Raw genomic sequence first — 12,747 nt, forward strand, 5'->3', positions numbered from 1 at the left:
TAAACCCAACCTTTGCTCGAATACTTAAGAAGCTGTTACAGCCCCAAATGTCTGAGTGCAGTTTTACACCCTTTTGCTATATATAGTATGGAAAATATTAATATGCAGAAAGCTGAAATTGAATCTACAAGTACACTATCATGCACATAATATGTGTACCCAAAAACATTCTCTGTATTTAATCGGCCAAATAGGGTATATGGGCGACTATAAAAATGGTGCATATCTGTATTCCAAGTTGCTGGACAATGGTTACACACTGGCCATATTGACAATGGGTTCAAATAGAACTCACTAAATCATGAAAATATTTCCTCAAGACTGGCATTGCATAACATGATTTCAGTGGAGGAAGAATGACATAAACGTTTGGTTTCATTTTTTGTGATTGTGAAACTACAAATGTTGTTTCATATCCGGCTTTTGTCCTATGGCGGTCAGTCATAGGTTTTCCAGCTTTCATTACCGCCATGAAGGTGACATATACAAGTTCCATATACACACAATGTTGCTTTAGTTATCGTGCAAACCTTGTTAGTGATATGACCTTGAGTCTGACCTTGACCTAACAAAAATCAGTGTGTCAAGAAGCCTTGAGTTAGTATGGTTTTATGCCGCTTTTAGCAATATTCCAGCAATATCACAGTGGGGGACACAAGAAATAGGCTTCACACATTGTGCCCATGTGGAGAAGTGAACCCGGGCTTTCGGCATGACGAGCGAACGCTTTAACCACTAGGCTACCTCATCGCTCCCAAGAAGCCTTAAGTATAAAAAATAGGAAACAAGACGTATAGTTCACCAATAATATAACCCAGCTCCATTATTAAGGGGTGGCATAATGAACCGTCTGCTCTAAATCAGTGATGAACAACTTGCCTTGCTATAATTCAGCAACATACGTATACTCAGCGGCATTATTGAAGGGTCACCTACATATGTAGGGTGTCAAAGATGAACATATGCCAACAGGTCGGAGTGTGTTGTTAATGTGGTTAACAGTTGAAGAACATGTTGTTTATACCTATGTTACACCGACTGGATGGGGTTTTTTTAAACTGGAAAAAAATATTAAAAACAATGAAAAGTACAATGTTGAAAAAGCTATCCTAAAATACACGCCTGAATGCAACAAGTGCTTTAGCCCATGCACGTGCAGTGCATGACAGGTAACAGTCAATGCAGGAATATAATGGTTCAGTCCAGATGCAAATGAACTGCACTCTTGGAAGTTGAATGGGTACAATGTGTGAAGCCCATTTCTGGTGTCCCCCGCCGTGATATTGCTGGAATATTGCTAAAAGCGGCGTAAAACCATACTCACTCACTTGGAAGTTGAAAACGCAACGTTTAATCTCTTATTGTCTGCATGACTCTTTCCCTCAACATCTTTGCAGTAAACAAGCTGGCCTTGTGACGATGTCTTTCTCTTAATTGACGGGTAAATCAATATGCTGATAGCACTGTGACAAAACAATGTCCTTCACCTAAAATAGACATGACCGACTTAAAAACTACCAAACATTAATTGATCACGTGTTTATCACAAAAAGTCAGTTCTGGTTGTCATGGCCAAGAGTGGTTACATATGAGACAATATTTATAATTTCTCCTTCACTTAATGTTAAGCGATATGTCACACATTGTGCCCACTGTGTCTCCTTAGGTGAGGTGACACAGCAGTCAATGGGTACCAGGTAGGATGTGATGGCAAAGTGACTGTTAACGTTCAAATGAGTGAGTGAGTGAGTTGGGTTTAATGCCACTTTTAACAGTATTCCAGTTATATCGCGGCGTGTCAGCTTAATGTGGGAGGAAAGCCCGAAGTGATGCAGGTCTCAGACGTTTACCACTTCGGTGAAACCCACAAGCACGGGTATGGTGCTGACAAACCTAGAAACATAATCGGGGCGAACCAGGATTCGAACTCACAATCATAGGTTTCTGGCGTGCACAATGGACGCAACTCTGCACAGCGAATCGTGGCGCCTTAGACGACTGGGCCACCTGTGCCCCATTAACGTTCAAGAACCTCACAGACAGTTTGTGTTGTATACGCCACAGGGGGCTGAGAATGATTATCCCACACTGATCCATTGACCAGATAATAATGTAGAGCTTAAAGCATGCTTTAAGTTGTGGATTTGGAGCATTATGAATATGCACGTTATTGTGTGGAGAATGAAACCTGGTGCCTGGTCAAATGGCCAGCTAGTGAGTGAGTGAGTGAGTTGTGTTTAATGCCGCTTTTAACAGTATTCCAGTTATATCGCGGCGTTTCAGCTTAATGTGGGAGGAAAGCCCGAAGTGATGCAGGTCTCAGACGTTTACCACTTCGGTGAAACCCACAAGCACGGGTATGGTGCTGACAAACCTAGAAACATAATCGGGGCGAACCAGGATTCGAACTCACAATCATAGGTTTCTGGCGTGCACAATGGACGCAACTCTGCACAGCGAATCGTGGCGCCTTAGACGACTGGGCCACCTGTGCCCCATTAACGTTCAAGAACCTCACAGACAGTTTGTGTTGTATACGCCACAGGGGGCTGAGAATGATTATCCCACACTGATCCATTGACCAGATAATAATGTAGAGCTTAAAGCATGCTTTAAGTTGTGGATTTGGAGCATTATGAATATGCACGTTATTGTGTGGAGAATGAAACCTGGTGCCTGGTCAAATGGCCAGCTAGTGAGTGAGTGAGTGAGTTGTGTTTAATGCCGCTTTTAACAGTATTCCAGTTATATCACGGCGTGTCAGCTTAATGTGGGAGGAAAGCCCGAAGTGATGCAGGTCTTAGACGTTTACCACTTCGGTGAAACCCACAGTATGGTGCTGACAAACCTAGAAACATAATCAGGGTGAACCAGGATTCGAACCCACAATCATAGGTTTCTGATGTGCCCAAGGGATCCAACTCTGTACAGCGAATTGTGGCACCTTAGACGACTGGGCCACCTGTGCCCCCTGACCATAAATGGCCATTAGGACATTGGAAGAGGGTTTCCATTGAAGTGTACTACTATGTGGACATGGGCGTGGGGCAGCCCCTCAGCTGACAATAACTCACCTACATGCCGTCAATATACTCAGCAAATTTCCCACAATTATATGCAATAATCTCATAGCAAGGTGAATTTACCTATAAACTCATATCTCATGATGCTTGACATAATTAGGAAATACAAGAAGCACAAAAGGTTTCTAAATATAACTCAGCCATGACTTCAATACAGCAAAGTCACTGATGTAATTATCTTCGTATTCACATGGTATTCTGGGGTCTCACCGCTGTGAAGTACATAATTGTAGGTTTAGTACAGGGAGTGTTCTCTGTTCTGTGGCAATACAATACAACCTAATTTAAAAATAAACTTTAGATAACGCATTTAACAAAAAAGGACACAACCCTGTCTGTAATGATATGAAATCTCTGCTAAAAACATAATCCATTGTATGATTCCAACTATATCATGAGCAGGTGTTTATGAATCACTATTAAATAGTGATGATACCAGGTGTTCACAAAATGGTGAGCGTAACCTCCCCATCGGTGGCACCTGTCACAAACACATGCAAAGACAAGTCAGTGACATTCAGTGATAGTGACTTCTAACAGTTGTATTGCTGATTGATATGAAGGAAAATTTACCATACTGTACATCTCTGGCCAAATGTACACAGCTCTGCATCATTTAAACTTCAAAAACACTTTTATCTTATCTGAGTGTTATTTAAGAAATAAACAACAAGTGGGTGTTATTTATCGTACAATAAACCACCACAGGGAGTATAAACTGTGAGAGGTGCAGTCTTTTATTGTATGATAAACAATGACCATGTACAGTTTATTTCTTATATGAGATATCAACATTTTGTACATTCTTTTTAAGGATGATAATAAATTGTACAAGATTTTAAAACATTTACCCATATTTAAATAATGATTACTCTCTAAATACAATCCTACCTCTGCAATGTCAGACAGCTCCATTTTAAGTAAAGGGGTGTTAAGTTTGGTATTCTCACAATTTTCACGTCGATTATCTGCACATTAGAAATAGGGGGCTCTTATTAGAATATTATTTTGGTGAAAAAAACAGAGTTGAAAGATAAATTTCGTGGTTTATGCTGACAGCCTGAAATGTTTATATACAACAGATATATTTTTTACCAGAATTTAATTGCCCATAATTAAGGGTGTTATAACACTCGAGTGCGTATTATACGTGAATAAATAAGTCTTGTGTACATTGATCAATCGGAAGGGGTGCTAATTGGGATGTTCACAAGCCAATATATTAGCAAATATTGTCGTGGGCACTTATTAGAGCGGGGCGCTTATTACATTGAATACGGTATTTATTTCGTATAAAGTTGCCTCGGTCAGTTTTGATGAGCAAAAAAAGAAGATAAATCTGTTAAATACAGTGCCACCAACACTGTAGCTCACCTGGACAAGTAGTCAACAGCTTAAAATGTCAACAAAGACAGATGCTCGTAAGAAATACCTGTCAGCATTGATATCAAACATTTTCTGCATAAATATTAAAGACAAAAACAAACACTAAAATCCAAAGATTTGAACAAAAAATGATGCTATCATTAAAAGAAACATGGCAAACTTCAGCTTCCTCATTCTGTAAGTTTAAGAGGAGAAAATGTCAACTTACCTGTAAAGTAACCAGTACACAGAGTTGAGTGTAATACTAACATATTAATTCTATAGCAGGGTTGAGTAAATAGCCCCTAATTGATCTCAGTAAAACAGTAGAGAAGTCAGGCTGTAATGTCCAACGCTGGAAGTGTTTTAACGACTCTCAAGGAGCTGTTGCTGCTACTCCTGTATATTCCTTGTGCCCACACAACACTTGATCCAGTCAGCATAAAACCAGGCTTTGTCAAGCTTTATACTTACTTCAAGACACTCCAAATTAGTGTGAATCAAGCCAGCGCTGGTTCAGGAAGTACTTCACAGAGCTGGGTTAGTTTCTGTTTCGGTAGTGTTTCTCCTTTTTGTTCATATTAATATTTGTGGGAAGGTCACAATTGTACATACATCTAAGGTTGAATGGGAACAGTCTCATCACTATTAATTATAACAAACTAAATTATGAAATTTGTAACCCATATATTAATTAAACACTGTTGCACAGACAATCGTCATCAGAATAAGAAACATAGCCACCATTGTGTATGACATGAAGATTTTGCTTACAATGTAATAGCTATTGTTTTAATGGGGTTTTTTGGTTTTTTAAATATTTATGTAAAATCTCCTATTTGTTTCACAAAAGGAATTTACAATAAAAGGACAAATGAGTCTCAATTAACAGGAAACAAACAATCTAATCACCATGTGGTGTCTATGAAATTTTCAAACAATTTATTTTTATTATTTTAGCATAGATAATTTTTCACCAGGACAGTTTACATTTTGAATAAAAGATAAAATGAGCATTGAGATATTCACATAAAATTAATATGATCAATATTGCTCACATCCGGAATTACAAATGGACTTGTGTCTGTTAATATATCCTGATTCTTCTCAGTGTCTATACAGAATGTCACAACGACCTATCAGGCCCTTCTGCCCCCTCCTGTATCCCCTTCCCCCCTCCTGTATCGCCCTCCCCCCTCCTGTCAGTCACTGTGTTGTCAACACACCAGCCCCCTGTCCTGAAGCACAAGATCTGTGTACATGTCCATATCTACACTTCCCACCCTGCCTCTATCTGTGTGTGAGCACACTGTCAGCCTTCACACCCCTAGCCCTACACTGTAGGACAAGCGACACAGTCCACCACTCTCTCAACACTGCACGGTTAGGATCACAGCTTGACATAGTTCACGGTGGAAGGTTGATAAAGCACCTTGTCTGAGAACCAACACATGGGATGAGGATGTCTGGGAGGAGAACGGGCAACAATTACAGTAGCACATGAATACTTTATTTTCCACAAATATATTTCTTCCGATTATCCTGAAATTCAATATGCTTCAGAGTTGCCACATTTAAACCAAGATGAAGAAATGTCGTAAATTTTAAAAATAGTTGTTGAAATGAATACTGTTCATGTCTGCACAAAGCGTTTTCCTTTTCAGACATGATTCTGCTGTAGATTTTTCCAAAGTAAAAAAGTATACTCAACGACAACAGAAACACAAATACCATACATGTTGCTAATATATGAAGAATTACTCATATTCAAGAAACATTAGATTGGTTTGATGCACAAACAAGCATACTGTTATGTTGTGTGAACCGATGCTCATGAACGCATTACATGTGACGTCATAGATCCATGACTTGAGGTGCACCATGTTTCTTGTGCAGGATTAGCGTGTAAAGTTTGGAAGTCACGTGCAGCATATTGTGATAAGGATAAATACACTCTGTGGTAACACTTGACTGATTGTTAGTTTTGTCATTGAGTGATACACTTTGGGACATCTCTTCCTAACTTCTCGATATGTTTCTATGGTTCGGGTTTCTTTTGGCAGTGAGTATATTTCTCAAAGACTGTGTTTGAAAATGTGTACTTTTTTCCAGATCTTTTTGTTTTTATCTTTGTGAGAACTTAACTTTATCTCTAGAGTCTTTTAACCTCAAATCAACTAACATAATCTGTTTAACCTTGCCCTAACTCTCAACATACTGACAAATTAAATCTGTAAAACCAAAACATTGAATTGGTTTGGCCTATAAAATCTTCCATGAATTCATTTCACAAGCATTAAGTTACAACTGATAACAAATATTAAACACATTTGATTCTCTCCTTTGAAATGAAACATTGGAACACCAGCCAAAGTTTTCAGTTGAAACTCATGAATTTTTTTTTTATATTCAAACTTTTATCTGACTTCACCAAATCCCACCATTCCTTTCAGAAATAATGGAGAAAAAAATGTCTGGGAATAATTAGAAACAGATGGGGGTTTTTCTTCAAAAGAAAATAATGAGCAACTATGAATTTCTGAATGCTTGTAAATGATACAGATTTTTTTATAGGGGAATAAAATCTGAGTTATTATATGTCTACAAAAAGAATATACAGTTCCCATTCCAAAACAACATTTAAAAAAACCCAGGAGTCATAATTAAGAAACTATTGCTTGAAATCTACACTTTTACATGATTTCCCTGCCCCCAAAAACTACATCATTAACCAGTGCAAGTGGTGATCCTATTTCTCAAAGGATCTAAAGAATTATAATCAGCAGAATCAGACTGTTAGAGATGGCAAAAACTCCTGTTAGGCAGTTAATTGATACGCTGAAGCTATACATTTGTGAACAGTCACACATTCTCTGAAAAACATGTGTAAATCTACGATTAACCTGACACAAATACCTCACTAAAACTCTATCCAGCACTTTTATTCTTGTGCAATTGTTCATCATGTTGAGTTTTCAACTTGCTCTAGAGTTCAAATGTACCCAAACATTCAAAGATGGCTTGTTTTTGTATGAAGGCGTGTGCAACAGTTGTGGCCAGACAGCAATGGCCGGGAAGTGAGTGAATGTTGTTGTATGACACTGTCAGCAATACTACAGCTGTGTCACGGCAGGCTGTAGTTAATCAGGCCAGGTAAACCAGTGATCGACTGCATGAGTGAGTGATTGAGTTTGGTCGCTTTTAGCAATATTTCAGCAATATCACGGCAGTGGACACCAGAAATGGGCTTCACACATTGTACCCATGTTGGGAATCGAAACCAGGTCTTCGGCGTGACGAGCAAACACTTTAACCACTAGGCTACCCGACCGCCCCTCAACTATATCAGCAATGGTCCACTGGGGTGCATTGACACACAACCACCCAGGTTGTAACCATCGGTCAGGTCTTCAGGTGAGATGAAATACAGTTTAACATTCAAGATAACTTATATAGCAACATATGTGTTTGTGAGTGCATGTGTGTGTTAGGGCGTGCGTATTGGTCCAGACTAACGCCAGTTTTATAGTGCTAGCCCACTGAGATACCATGCCACAGTTTTAACATGGTCACCCTACTAGACACATCATACTGACTCTTAGACAACCAGTTCTTCTTTTACCCCCAAACTGACAAGTACCATCTTTTAACGTCTTTCGGTGTGATGAGGCCGGGGATTGAACACCATCCTTCCATTTTCTGGGCAGATGCTCTATCCACTAGACTACAAAGATGGTCTGTCAGTTCACAAGACAAGCATGGGGTACTGGGGACCTCGCATGCCCCGGAACCCCCACATGTATTAACCCCTGAGTTCAGCTACTGCCTCCAGTTGAATAGGTTGTTGCACACAAATATAAGGCCACACATTTTGTATTTTTTGTTTCACGGGCCCACCGCCCCTACTGAAATGCAGCTTGAAAATTTTTAATTTAATTATGTATCGTGCTAGTAACATACCCCCTCAATAAAAAATGTTATATATAAATTCCATGTCGACATCACTATCAGGGATTCAAGAAGCCAGTTGCAGTTTTAACGCCAAGGCAGAATGATTTTCATATAAATTAATAAATATATGATTGACATAGCTATTTATTTTTATTTTATTTCAACCGATCTTATGCGGAAAAGCTGGAGTAAACCCGTGAAACATAAAATTTAAATAGTGCGTAAACTCAATGAAAAACTCTCATCATATAACCATAACCAACACATCTCATGAATTGTCCAATTCTGACATATCAAACCATGAGGAATAGAACCCTGGGCCAGGGCATGACGAGCGCACGCTGTAACCACTAGGCCATCACATCTTTCCTTAATAAATCTGTCATACAAAATAAGTGCCTATCATTAGCTATTTGCTAGCAGTCCTGTCATAATTTACAACTCAAAAGAACTTAAGTTCCTTTGCGTTCTATAACTTCTTAGTACTATATTTCATTCACGTCACAGGTCGTGTCAATGTCGCTCCTTACATAAGCCATAAGATCATGATGAAAGAAACTTCACCAACTCTGCTACATCAATAAAACCTTTGATCTCCCATCAAGATGTGTACACTGTAGATGTGTCCCCATCAGGCCAACTTCCTGTTAACTCTTGCACCAACAAATATAACTACACAAATACATTTCTGTGACCAACTCCTCCATCAACAAATATATAAATAAACTTGAGTGACTAACAGCAACAGTTTGAAACATGTACAATTCTGATCATTCACATCAAGGCAGAATAGGTCCCCAGCACCCCTTGCTAATTTCCCTGAAAGTATTCTGGCACAGAATAGGTCCCCAGCCCCCCTTGCTAATTTCCCTGAAAGTATTCTGGTACAGAATAGGTCCCCAGCCCCCCTTGCTAATTTCCCTGAAAGTATTCTGGCACAGAATAGGTCCCCAGCACCCCCTGCTAATTTCCCTGAAAGTATTCTGGCACAAAATAGGTCCCCAGCACCCCTTGCTAATTTCCCTGAAAGTATTCTGGGACAAAATAGGTCCCCAGCCCCCCTTGCTAATTTCCCTGAAAGTATTCTGGCACAGAATAGGTCCCCAGCACCCCTTGCTAATTTCCCTGAAAGTATTCTGGCACAGAATAGGTCCCCAGCACCCCTTGCTAATTTCCCTGAAAGTATTCTGGCACAGAATAGGTCCCCAGCACCCTATAGCTAATTTCACTGAAAGTATTCTGGTACAGAATAGGTCCCCAGCACCCTATAGCTAATTTCACTGAAAGTATTCTGGGACAGAATAGGTCCCCAGCACCCCTTGCTAATTTCCCTGAAAGAATTCTGGGACAGAATAGGTCCCCAGCACCCCTTGCTAATTTCCCTGAAAGTATTCTGGGGGAGAATAGGTTCCCAGCACCCCTTGCTAATTTCCCTGAAAGTATTTTGGCACAAAATAGGTCCCCAGCACCCCTTGCTAATTTCCCTGAAAGTATTCTGGGACAGAATAGGTCCCCAGCACCCTATAGCTAATTTCACTGAAAGTATTCTGGTACAGAATAGGTCCCCAGCACCCCTTGCTAATTTCCCTGAAAGTATTCTGGGACAGAATAGGTCCCCAGCACCCCTTGCTAATTTCACTGAAAGAATTCTGGTACAGAATAGGTCCCCAGCACCCTTTGCTAATTTCCCTGAAAGTATTCTGGGGCAGAATAGGTCCCCAGCACCCCATAGCTAATTTCCCTGAAAGTATTCTGGGACAGAATAGGTCCCCAGCACCCCTTGCTAATTTCCCTGAAAGTATTCTGGGACGGAATAGGTCCCCAGCACCCCATAGCTAATATCCCAGGGCAGAATAGGTCCCAAATGCCCCTTGCTGTCCCCCCTGTGGGGATTCCAGGACAGGCTAGGTCTGAAATACCCCTTGCTCGCCTCCCTGTGGGGATTCCAGGACAGAATAGGTGCCAAGTGCCCCTTGCTCATCTCCCTGTGGGGATTCCAGGACAGAATAGGTGCCAAGTGCCCCTTGCTCATCTCCCTGTGGGGATTCCAGGACAGGCTAGGTCTGAAATACCCCTTGCTCGCCTCCCTGTGGGGATTCCTGGGAAGAATAGGTACCAAGTGCCCCTCTCTCGTTTTCCTGTTGGGGTTTTCAGGGCAGAATAGGTCCCAAGAATGCCTTACTGGGCTCCTTGTATGGAATCCAGGGTAGAATAGAGCCTAAGTGTCCCTAGCTGGTCTGAAGAGCCAAATGTAATTGGATATTCATTCCACCTGGTGATTCTTTCCAGAAGAAAGTAAAATCCTAGGTAATAACTTCCATTGGAGATATTTGCCAAGGATATTATTTCCACAGCCAGTGTGGAATGTTGGAATATTTTCCCATATGAGTATTCTTTCCTCCCTAAACCTTTTGACCCGGCACCAACATTGACACAGGCTCAAATGAGGATCATGTGTTTTTGGTGTGTGACAGAACAGATTGTGTGTAGCATTGCTCATGCTATCAACCACTGGTTTGCCTGGTCCGGATGTCATTGTTTACAAGATGATTGATGATGTGCCACAAAACAACATTCACTGTTCAACAAACTGTACATCATGATGATAATATTACCATGACAACAACAAAAAATCACAAATCACAAACCTCCATTACATCCCTGTGAGACATACAAGACGTCACACCACAGACATATCTGCAAGCATGCAACAGTAATCGCCCTGCCACAATGCCCATTAGCAAGCAAGTCAATGATAAGTTGTCACAGCATCAGAAAACTTCAACTAACTTGAAAACAAACCGTACCATGTGTTGAACCATGATAAATCCACTGCCTCAATACACCCAGTGTCTGATGTCCTGCCCTGCCCAGCCACTTCCACTTGTGACCCTGTTTGCTAACATCAGTTGCTGACTGCAAACACCACAGGGAACATGTGAAACACAGACATTGTTTAGACTGCCGTGTTATCTCAATGTACATCTTCAACAGCAGGAGGACACAACACAGGACCTTCCTGTTGCAGTCTGTCAGTGCACCCATCCTCCGCGGAGCAGCCTGGATGGCAGGCTTTTGCCGACCTGCGATAACTACGGTCTCAAAGGCGAGGTTCTTGGAAACATTTCCACTGAGATTGTTACCATTTGTTCTGTCCCAAGAGATATTTATGTGTGTCATTGGCGAAAACAACTTTGAGCAGAATGGAGGGAATATGTCAACTGTGAATGACATCATTTGATATGCTGTCCTACAGATATTTGTATTTGTGTTCATGATCTACTGACCTCCTCTGTGGTCTTCTGCACAGAGTGAGTGAGTGAGTGAGTGAGTGAGTGAGTGCTGTTTATTTGTGTTCAGGATCTACTGACCTCCTCTATGGTCATCTGCATAGAGTGAGTGAGTGAGTGAGTGAGTGAGTGAGTGAGTGCTGGTTTACGCCGATTTTATCAATATTCCAGCAATATCACGGCGGAGACACCAGAAATGGTCTTCAGTGTGAAAAGCGAACATTTGACCACTAGGCTACCCCACCACTCCATAGAGTGTCTGACCAATGAGCGGAAGGTCAGCGGTTCGATCAATGACCGCAGCCTATCAAAAGACATTAAAGATGGTGCCTGGCTATCACCATTAAGGGGATAAAACTGGTTGGCTCGGTGTCAGTACACTGTGGCTGAGTGGGCTATCCATGTTAAACTGTGACATTGGTATCTCAGTGGGCTAGCACTATAAAACTGGCAAAAGTCCAACTAGAACAAGCAGCCACACACATGTACATGCAAGTCCATTTGACCCATGTGGCCTGAATGTCCTAATGTCCATTCATGGTTAGTTTGTAGAAGTATGGGTTGACAAACTAAACGGCATTAGTCCAGACTAGAACAAGTATTTGTCACAGAAGTGACGAAATGTCCCCCGCCTGTATATACACCAAAATACCAAATATCCAGACAATCCAGCGATTAGTTCTTGAGATATCGCGGCAACACCGTTTTCCAACTCCAAAAGCAGATATGCCTGCTGTGACCTTGAAAATAGGGTCAAGGTCACCAAAACCGACTCGTGTCTGCGGAGTCTGTATATACACCATAGTTCCAAATATGAAGACAATCCAGTGTTTAGTTCTTGAGATATCGCGGCAACACCGTTTTCCAACTCCAAAAGCAGATTTGCCTGCTGTGACCTTGAAAATGGGGTCAAGGTCACCAAAACCGACTGGTGTCTGCGGTGTCTGTATATACACCATAGTTCCAAACATGAAGACAATCCTGCGATTAGTTCTTGAGATATCGCGGCAACACCGTTTTCCAACTCCAAAAGAAGATTTACCTGCTGTGACCTTGAA

General features: G+C 41.1%; 1 protein-coding gene across 9 annotated transcripts in view; it reads right to left on the reverse strand.

Moving 5' to 3' along the window:
- Nucleotides 1-12,747, reverse strand: part of LOC124148123 (nascent polypeptide-associated complex subunit alpha, muscle-specific form-like) — a 65,898-nt gene that overhangs the window by 27,310 nt on the left and 25,841 nt on the right. The window contains exon 1 of one of the 9 annotated variants that reach the window (XM_046519072.2): nt 11,207-11,353. The exons of 7 other annotated variants lie outside the window; for them this stretch is intronic. The gene's annotated coding sequence lies outside the window, so the exon portion shown is untranslated. Of the gene's footprint in view, nt 1-4,677; nt 4,941-11,206; nt 11,354-12,747 lie in introns of those variants that run through there. One more of the 9 variants, XM_046519071.2, reaches the window with a different exon arrangement.

This window comes from Haliotis rufescens, unplaced genomic scaffold (genome assembly GCF_023055435.1).
Source record: "Haliotis rufescens isolate VD_foot unplaced genomic scaffold, xgHalRufe1.0.p SCAF_7, whole genome shotgun sequence".
NCBI classification, from domain to species: domain Eukaryota; kingdom Metazoa; phylum Mollusca; class Gastropoda; order Lepetellida; family Haliotidae; genus Haliotis; species Haliotis rufescens.